Here is a 9,271-nt window from a genome sequence, read left to right as displayed (position 1 = left end):
AGCCTCTAGCTTGTGGTAAGAATCAAATATATTCAGTTTCACTGGGAGGAGTTTCCAGCCAATCCCACATGTCCTCTTGTGAACCCGGTGCTTGGTATCATAAGGGCAGCTTAATGAAATTAATATATCGGATTTTCTGCAGTGATTGATATGCTACATCCAAATGTAAACCATAATCTACTCTGCTGAAACTTGGACATCAGCAAATCTGATTTATTGCAGGTACTTAAAGAAGAACTTATTGCACCTCTTCCTTCCCATGAAATTATAAAATGAACCTTTTGGATGGCAGCCATTATAATTGCCGGCACTGAGAGGCTCCAAAGTGGCAGTTAAAAACAAACTTAAAGCAAGAGTCTGTCAGCAATGACCTTGAAGGGCACAAAATCATTGGCTAACCCCGCTGTTATGAAACCACCGACTGGTTAAAGCGAGTCGTCTGTGATTGAAGGATACGATTAAAGATTGCTGGTTTGAAGAAAAACATCTATGCCACCCTGCCATGCCTGGAAACAGTTTACACTTTATTTTAATCAGTTGACTCATCGCTCAAGTCATTGTTTGATGTAGCAAATGAGCAAAAAAGTTTCATTTAGGGGATAAATATTCCATGTTACAGCACAGAAGTGATTTAACTTCATTCAAACACCTGATATCACTTCCATAATTACATACTGTTACAATACAGACAACAAAGAGATGATAAAAAAATGGTGCAATGAATCATGTTAATATGAAGGAATAGATTTTTCACCAGTATTTCAGCTGCATCTATCTAAAAACAAGTAATTAATTACAAGCTATTTAGCTCTTCAGCAGCGTAAATGATTCATTGAATCTACTACATTTTTAAGGTAAGTGGTTGCAATACATTTATTTGATCTACATTTAAATAAACAAATTTGTTGCAAGTTAGTCAACTAACTAATACGTTTTTCAGTGTAGATTACTGTACTAATTACTTTCTCTAAAAAGTATTGCATTACTTATAAAATTGCATAAATTATTCTTGAACTGGGCAAAGTATTTAAAGGGAGAAGGTTACATAAAAAACCCATACATTTTCCCATTAGATGTTAAATTATGATGTTAATCCACTATTGTTTTATAGTCTATACAGTATTTAAAGAAATTACATCAGCAGTTACTGTAATGAAATTACAGTACATTTAAGTAATTGAAAGTAATCCTTTACTTTTTCAAGGGAAAAATAATTAAATTACAGTAATTAATTACTTACTAATGCATTACACCCAACATTGTGTATTTGTAAATACACACGTAAAACTGAAACTATATGTACTAGATTAACGTGCAACAACAAACTCGAATGCCCAATTAGAAAGATATAAAAAGGTTTGCTTAACTGTCCCAAACAGTCTTATCTTTAATTTCAAGAAAAAAAACATTAATTGGTATCTTGTAGCCTTCGATTAAACATGTTTTTGCTTAGAAGGGTTACTTACGAGTCACGGTTATTTGCCATCCCCCTTTTAGCAATCTAAGCATGAAATATTTAATTTTGCTGTCACTCAGGTAAATATAAATGTGTCTTCTTCAATTACCACAAGATAAAATTAACATTTTATTGCTGCCAAACTCCTGTATCATTTCCCTTCCCTCACTGTAGGGGGAACCACGTCACCAAGCCTGATGACTCTCCCTGGCAGCTACTGGGTAGTTAAGATTGTGATAGAGGGGCATTGCTATTAAATTCCTTGAAGGATTTTATTAGCTTTTTGAGACACCGTACCGGACTATCACACTATTAAGCAGAGCTTAAAGAGAGGAGTTCACTTGGCTCTTGGTAAGTTAATTGCCAATCTACTGTTGCCCTGGACCTTGTGGAAAATAATTATGCTTTTGACATCTGGTCAATATCTTAGTCTGCTTTGGTCTTTAAACTCTCAAAAATCAAGTTTAAGCTTTACCATTTGCATTCTCAGTCACCAGCCTACAAGTAAACTTCTTTAACTTCATCACAAAGTAAACAAAGCATTAAATCTAAACATGGTGAAGTAAAATGTATTACTTTGTGTACGAAGTGGATTTGCACAGTAGTAGATCAATTTTATTTTGCTGACGCTGGGTTTGTTTATCTTAATCAACCGTTTATGTGTCAAAGATTTGTTTGGTACTAATCTTTGATTTGTTAGCTCCGAGATGACTCGCGCTGTCCTTTTCAGACAAAACAGACGTATGTCATCCTCAGGAGACAACTGGATGTGTGTTTAACCTTTTACTAAGCGCCAAAACATTTTCCTGCACATGCTCTGGTACATCCTCATTGATTTTGGATTGTCAGGACTGTTGTATCCTATAAACTCCTCAAATGGTTGTTGTTTAATGACTTAAGTTTATGTGAAACACAAAGGTCAATACATTTAAATAATCATTAAACTCCTAAATAAATACTATTAGAGCTTTTGAATGAATGGGTTAATTTAGCACAATTAATTATACAAATAAAAAGTTTTAAACAAGTGGATGGCTCAATAATTTGCAATCATTTTGAAATATCACTTTCTGCAACGTCTGTTTAATAATTTGTTATCTGCCACAGTAATGTCTTCTTATTGTTTGGGGCAAATACTTCAATAAAAATTTTAATCCAGTTGATAGCCCTAATTATTAAACAAATTATAAAGAGAGTCTAATTCTAAAAAAAAAAAAAACGTATTAGCTGCCAAAGACTATTATGCGAATTGTACTTGCTGCAGCTGAAGATGTCTTTGCTAAATTACTTTAGTTTAATAAAAAAATTAAATAACGATCTTTCTGTATTATCCAGAAAAAAGACAGAGGATTCAGTTGCTAAGAGGACCCAAACTGGCTCATTTTGGAGTTCAAAGTCGTTAAGATATTTTCCCCTCCTCCAAAGCATTTTAAAGTTTTAGTCCTATTTGATCCACACACAATCAGCTGAGACATGCTGGCTCTGTTCCCAAACTCAGTGAGCTGGTTTGCTGTCTCTTAAGGCAGCATCCTAACTGAAATGGAACCTCAGAAGTGACCGTATTGGATTGCTCTACTTTGGCAGCATTGTACAAATAGCACTTCCCACAACATGCATGGGAGATCTGACTTACAGTTGATTTAAATATTGTTATGTTAATAACCATAAACACAATACGGAGTAAACCAGTCCATATTTAATTAACTGCTTTGTCCGTTATCTTCAATAGATTTTTTCACTGAGCTTACTGCAATGCATCGTGGGATTGTCCATGCGAGGCTGCCTTAGAATTTAGCCAAACAAAAGGTATCCTAGGCACCATAATGATGCTTTTGAAACAGCCTACGTAGTCAGCTCACGTTTTGGAACACAGCCATTGTCAAGTGTTCTAGTACCTTTGGTGCTTGATCTCTATACAGTGAGCTTTGCTTTAAAAGCTTTAATGTTCCTGCCAAAGCCAAGAACATGTGTGGCAGGTGTCCGGGTTTAACATTAGCATGCTTGGAGGTCCACGTGGCCCATAAAAACTAACCCCACTTTGCATCAGGCATAAGATCTCAGTCAGTGTACCACAGGCTCGCTTTAAACCACACTTCCTGAGCCAAGAAAAGAGCAGCGCCTGTGTACCTGTGGACTCAGGGCCTAATTAATTAATTCATTCAAATGTCTGACCACGTATATCTGACAAACCAAAGATTAACACTTTATTAACAAGATAAACATTATTCACTTGCTACAAAATAAATACAATATTCACTTCATAATGCGAGAGCTTTCTGATTCATGGAAGAATTTGGAGATTTTTGAGACCTACCACTGTCTTTCAACATGTGTTCCACTGTTGAGGAAATGTACAAGGTGCTTAGTGATTCATCAGAACATCATGACATTTACGATGAAATGTTTATATGTGACATGTGACCTATCAAGTGACTATGTAACCTGGTGCAAGCCTAAAAAGGCCAGTCTGGGGAACCCTATAATGTCACACACATGTACACCAGGCCATTTCAGATTACTTAAGATGCATAAATCAAAATCCTAATATATCTTTATTAGATATTCCTGATAGGTCAAAGGCCATTTAGAGTACTAGTTCAACATATAAGATTCTTGAAACTGAACTATAGCAGTAGATCAATGTTTTATGTAACCATTTTTAGCCAACAGATATTTTAAAGGAATAATAGGAATTTGAGAGATTTATTATAAAAATCTACGATACATAGCCAGTTCCTTGTCATCACCTGACTTCGTCAAAAAAAACAAACAAAAAAATTCCTTCAGAATGAGATCAACATGACATAAACACAGTTTACCCGCAACATACAAAAAACTGGGGAAGTTTTGTAAACTTTTTGACTGCATTCTACACCGAGAAAATAAATTGGTGTATTTATTTTGAAACACTTACTAAATTTAACAAATGATTACAAAGAAACAGCAAGTAACACACTGAATCAAACAGAATATTTAAGTAGAAATAGTATTTTCATGTTAAATGTTGTCTTACAACCTCGAAAAAACATTTTTTATAGTGCACTGTGCATATAAGAGAAAATCTTTAAATAATGATAGTTCTCAGTACTGAAATGACATTTCGACCTTGCTTAAAGCGTTCCATGGGAAACATCTCATTTGTTTCCTGACCTATGTTTCAAAGGAAGTGAGAGTCCAGAGATCACTCAAAACATGTCAACATTGCATGCCGCAGTGATATGTGTTGATCTCCATTTAATGCTTGAGGCCAAAATATGAGTGACACCTGCTGACTTCTCCCATCATACACGACAAGGCAAATGATCGGAGACAGACGGGGCTCCTCTTTAACTCAATGTCACTTTCTGTCACCTGGCTCAAATCCTTGTTAAAAAATGTCTGACATCAACAGGGATAGTTTGAATTCCCTTTGAGAAGACTGTTAAAAGAACATACCATACACTGCCTGACCAAACTCATGACCGCTCTTGAGTCCTGCCGAGATCGGCCCCGTCGGACAGCATTTGGGATCTGTTCAAGAGACGGGTGATATTTCAATGATTTACAGACTGAGAACATTTGATTAGGGGACTCACGGAGGGCAGTCGGCATGTTGTGAGGTTATGATACTAAGATTAGCACCTTGTTTACCTGCTTGATGAACATGGTCAAGTTTGAAAGGCATACAATCACTTAGAAATCTTACAGAGGGCACTTTGCATATATTTAAATGAATTTCACAAGCACTTGTGGTCTGAAGCATCAAGGCCAGCAACTTCTCGACATTGATAATATTAAATATGTATAAACACTTCATTGTATGTTAAAAATGATTTGCAAAATGTGTTTTTGCTCAGATCCGATTAATGTTTATCAAATCGTACTGCAGGTTCAAAAATGGAGAAAAAAAGCATGCATCTTCTTATAGCATGTGCCAAGTTGTAGAATAATATTTCCCGTGACCACAAATGGTCTTATTCTGTGGACTGATGGTTTCCGAAAAAAGAAAAAACCTTCAATCAACCTTTACGTTGACTCCGCCTCAACAATTTCTTCAGCGAAGCATCACTATTATCCCGCAAAGCAATTTCTGGTACGACAGTGGCACTGTTTCAAAAATTACAGGTCATACTTTCAGTGTAGAGACCAATTTGTTTCTTGTCACCAGGCAGATCCCTATCTATCAATGGTCAGTATGAGCATGGCGGTTATTCGGAAATGCAAATTTACAGACAATTTATCATCCGTCATCAGAAATGGTTTACTTGCTAAATAAACAAAGGTACAAATCTTTCACTGCTTGAGTTTGATAAATGACCCTAATTTAGCACTACCAGCCCTGATGATTACCCCTACAGGTTATGAATGTACATTATTTACAGTCATGAAAGAAATGAAAATAAAAGAAATAAAAAAGCTATAGACTAAAATCACTAAAATATTTGTTTTCCTCATTAAGTTACCATCATCCACTATAATTTAAATGATCAAACAACTCAAATGTCATTCTTTCTGTAAATAAACATTTTATCTGCAATATGTTTCTGTGTGCAGACAAAACTGCATTAAAGCCAAACCCAGAGGAAATCAAAATGTGGAAGAAATCAGAAGTGTCTGATCAGACCGCAACAGGGCAAGGTAAAGTCTCAATGTTTTCATTAATGTATATTTTTAATAAATGTATTCCAGGTTATTCTTATTTAAATCACTAATAAATTAAACCAGGTTTACAGATACATTTTATACTAGTGAAAATGAAATGTAACAAATTATTTTTGATAAAAAGTCACTGTATTAATATTTACACATTCGGTGTCATTAGTGGGCATCAAAAAGAAATCCAAAGTCCCAGGAGTCATGATCACACAGTTCATAGACGAAATCCCTGAGGGAAAGAGCCATCCGGATTTTATCCGCAAACCTATAGCTCTCACCATTCAAGAAGGTATGCTGCTTTTGTCCTTGCTTACATATGTTTTTATACACACACACACACACAACATTCTTTAATTAATAACATCATATATCAACTAACTAATCAAATTAAGTGCATACACCAATAGCTGCCACATACATTTTCAGTGAACAAAATTGAGAGATTTTTGTAAACTTGCAGGTAAACTGGCTATTTTCAAGGCCATTGTAGTAGGTGATCCCATCCCTAATGTAACATGGGCCAGGAACAATGGTGATATTTCAGATCCACAGAAATATCAAACCAAGTTCGACCCTAATTCTGGCGAACACACTATTGAGGTGAGCTGAATTTCTGTTTCATCCCACAAATGATATTACTGAATGTATATTCCTAGTTAGACTCTCTGCACTTTTCTAGATGCCAAATATTTCTCCAGACCAAGCAGACACCTACAAATGTTTTGCTATTAACGAATTTGGAAAGGCTATGGTCACTGTTATGCTGAACGTCATTGAAGGTATGCAAAAACAAAGAGACGTTTCCATTCCTAACACAGCAATTCATGACCCCAATCATTTGCAATGTGGCATTTTCTATTCAGTGGGATTCAAGAAGAACAAAGCAAACCAGAAGTCCAGTGCGTATTATCAAGTGTGGTACCGTATGTGCTGTCTGCAGCTTTATAAATCAGTGGTTTGATTTTTCACTCATGCATTTTTCAGCTGCAACTGATCCAAATGAGCTCAAGGCTGTCCTGAAAAGGAAAAGGTGCTGTAAATCTTATGCTGTAAATATAGACAAAGTTATTTTAGGCAATCTCTCTGACTAATGCATTAACAGTACTGCATCTTTGTTTTTATTCTAAGATATGAACTGTTTTGAGGAGATAGGGAGACGTGGTCCCCCAAAGCTTTAATAAAGTTCAGTGGTAGAAAAAATATTGTAAGAAATTAGGTTTAAAAGTTTGATATCCTTTTCAACCCTTTCCCAAAATATATACCATATCCTATAGCCATACCTTTTCCTTTAATCAACTGTGAATTGCCTCTCAACCCTGCAGTAAGGTTTGTCCTAAAACCGAAGCAAGGAAAGATGGAGAAATTGACCCAAAGTTCTGGGAGATTTTGCTGAGCGCCGATAAGAAAGATTATGAGTGCATCTGTGCCGAATATGGGGTGACTGACTTCCGCTGGATGTTGAAGAAACTGAATGAGATGAAAAGAGAGAGAGAACAAGAACAAGCAGAGGTACGGTTTTGATTTGTTTCTTTGTTTGGTTTGTTTTGTTTTTTAGATACATTTTCAATGTGAAATGATATTGTAATGGTATTTTTACTCACAGTTCGTCAAGAGCATTTCTAACCTCAAACACATCGATGTGAATCCTAATGGATCAGCTTCTTTTGAACTTGATCTTAACCTTCTGGATGCCAGCAGCGGAATTTTCATCTACAAGGTAAATTGACTGGTTATTATAACACATCGGAGCTCAGGTTTCAGTGCAAGCTTCTGGCCTGTGAGCTTTTGGTGTGTCCCTCAGGATGGTGATATGATTCCATATTCTCAAGATCTCGAGATGGAAATGAAACACAACCTGAATCAAGTAGGCAAGAAATACATCTTCACAATTAGGGACCTTGTCCCAGATGATGCTGGCCTTTACCAGTTAGATGTAGAAGACGTCAATGTGTTCTCCACTGAATTTAAACCTAAGTTAAAGTCAACCTTACCTAGCTTATGATGCAGTATAAGGTCACACTTTATTTTAAGGTCCAATTCTCACTATTAAGAAACCATTAACTACAACTTTTGCCTCAATAAACTCCTAATTTTCTGCTTATTAATAGTTAGTAAGGTAGTTGTTAAGTTTAGGTATTGGGTAGAATTAGGAATTTAAAATATGGTCATGCAGAATATGTGCTTTATAAGTACTACTAATAAACAGCCAACATGTTAATAATAGGTATGCTAATAAGCAACTAGTTAATAGTGAGAATTGGGCCCTATACTAAAGTGTTACCCGATTAACAGATGACTACTGTAAGTAACCAAGAGCACTTTCTCGCAGTTCCAATGGTGGACTTTCTGGTCAAGTTAAAGGACGTGAAAGCCATGGAGAGGGAGGATGCCATTTTTGAGTGCATCCTCTCTAAACCCTTATCTAAAATCATGTGAGTTGGAAAGAACAATCGATTAGAAGAGGGAGACAAATATGACATCACGGTGTCCGAAGACAAACTGATCCACAGGCTGCTGGTGAAGGATTGTATGCAGGTGGATAAAGGCATCTATGCGGCTGTGGCCGGAATCAAGTCCAGTAATGCTTGGCTGATAGTGGAAGGTACAGTATGATCTTAACATTTTCAAAATATCTTTGAATTTGACTATAACAAATGACTAAGATTAGTGTTGGGGAGGAACAAGTTACAGTAAATGCACCAGTGCTGCTAACCTAACTGCATTTTTTCAGTAGAGTTACAGCAGAATAGAGGTTTTCAAGATTGTTGTCCAGTAACAAGCTATTTTTCCAAAAATAAACAAGGTACATATTGTGCAGCATTACAACCAATTGAACCAAGGCAAAAACCACACAAACTATCAAAGAATGCCCTCTTTATTGATTAGAATGGGGAAGTCTGATTCATTTTAGCCAATCGGTTGATTCATATGAGTCATCAGCAGTGTTATCAAAAGCATGTCGTTTAATTTTGCTTTTTAGAAATATAAATATTTTGTTATATACAGCTTTTTTCCACTGTTTTTTTAATAAGTTTCAATTTAGTTGAATTGGGTGTTAGTATACTCATTGTTATTATATCAAAGATCATTATTTGTGATTTGTAAAATAACTTATATAATTTCATAATTATATAATCAATATCTGCACTTAAAGCAGGGGTTTTCAAACTGTGGTCCAGG

The 9,271-nt window shown here is 35.7% G+C and overlaps 1 pseudogene; it reads left to right on the top strand.

Annotated features, from left to right (window-relative positions):
* Window positions 1-6,027: 6,027 nt before the first annotated feature.
* LOC107713483 (immunoglobulin-like and fibronectin type III domain-containing protein 1) overlaps window positions 6,028-9,271 on the top strand; it is a 14,472-nt pseudogene continuing 11,228 nt past the window's right edge.

Source organism: Sinocyclocheilus rhinocerous, unplaced genomic scaffold (genome assembly GCF_001515625.1).
Source record: "Sinocyclocheilus rhinocerous isolate Xijiao unplaced genomic scaffold, SAMN03320098_v1.1 scaffold57, whole genome shotgun sequence".
In the NCBI taxonomy this organism is placed as follows: domain Eukaryota; kingdom Metazoa; phylum Chordata; class Actinopteri; order Cypriniformes; family Cyprinidae; genus Sinocyclocheilus; species Sinocyclocheilus rhinocerous.
The sequence above is the reverse complement of the archived record's forward strand: the minus strand, read 5'-3'. Positions and strand labels throughout refer to the sequence as shown.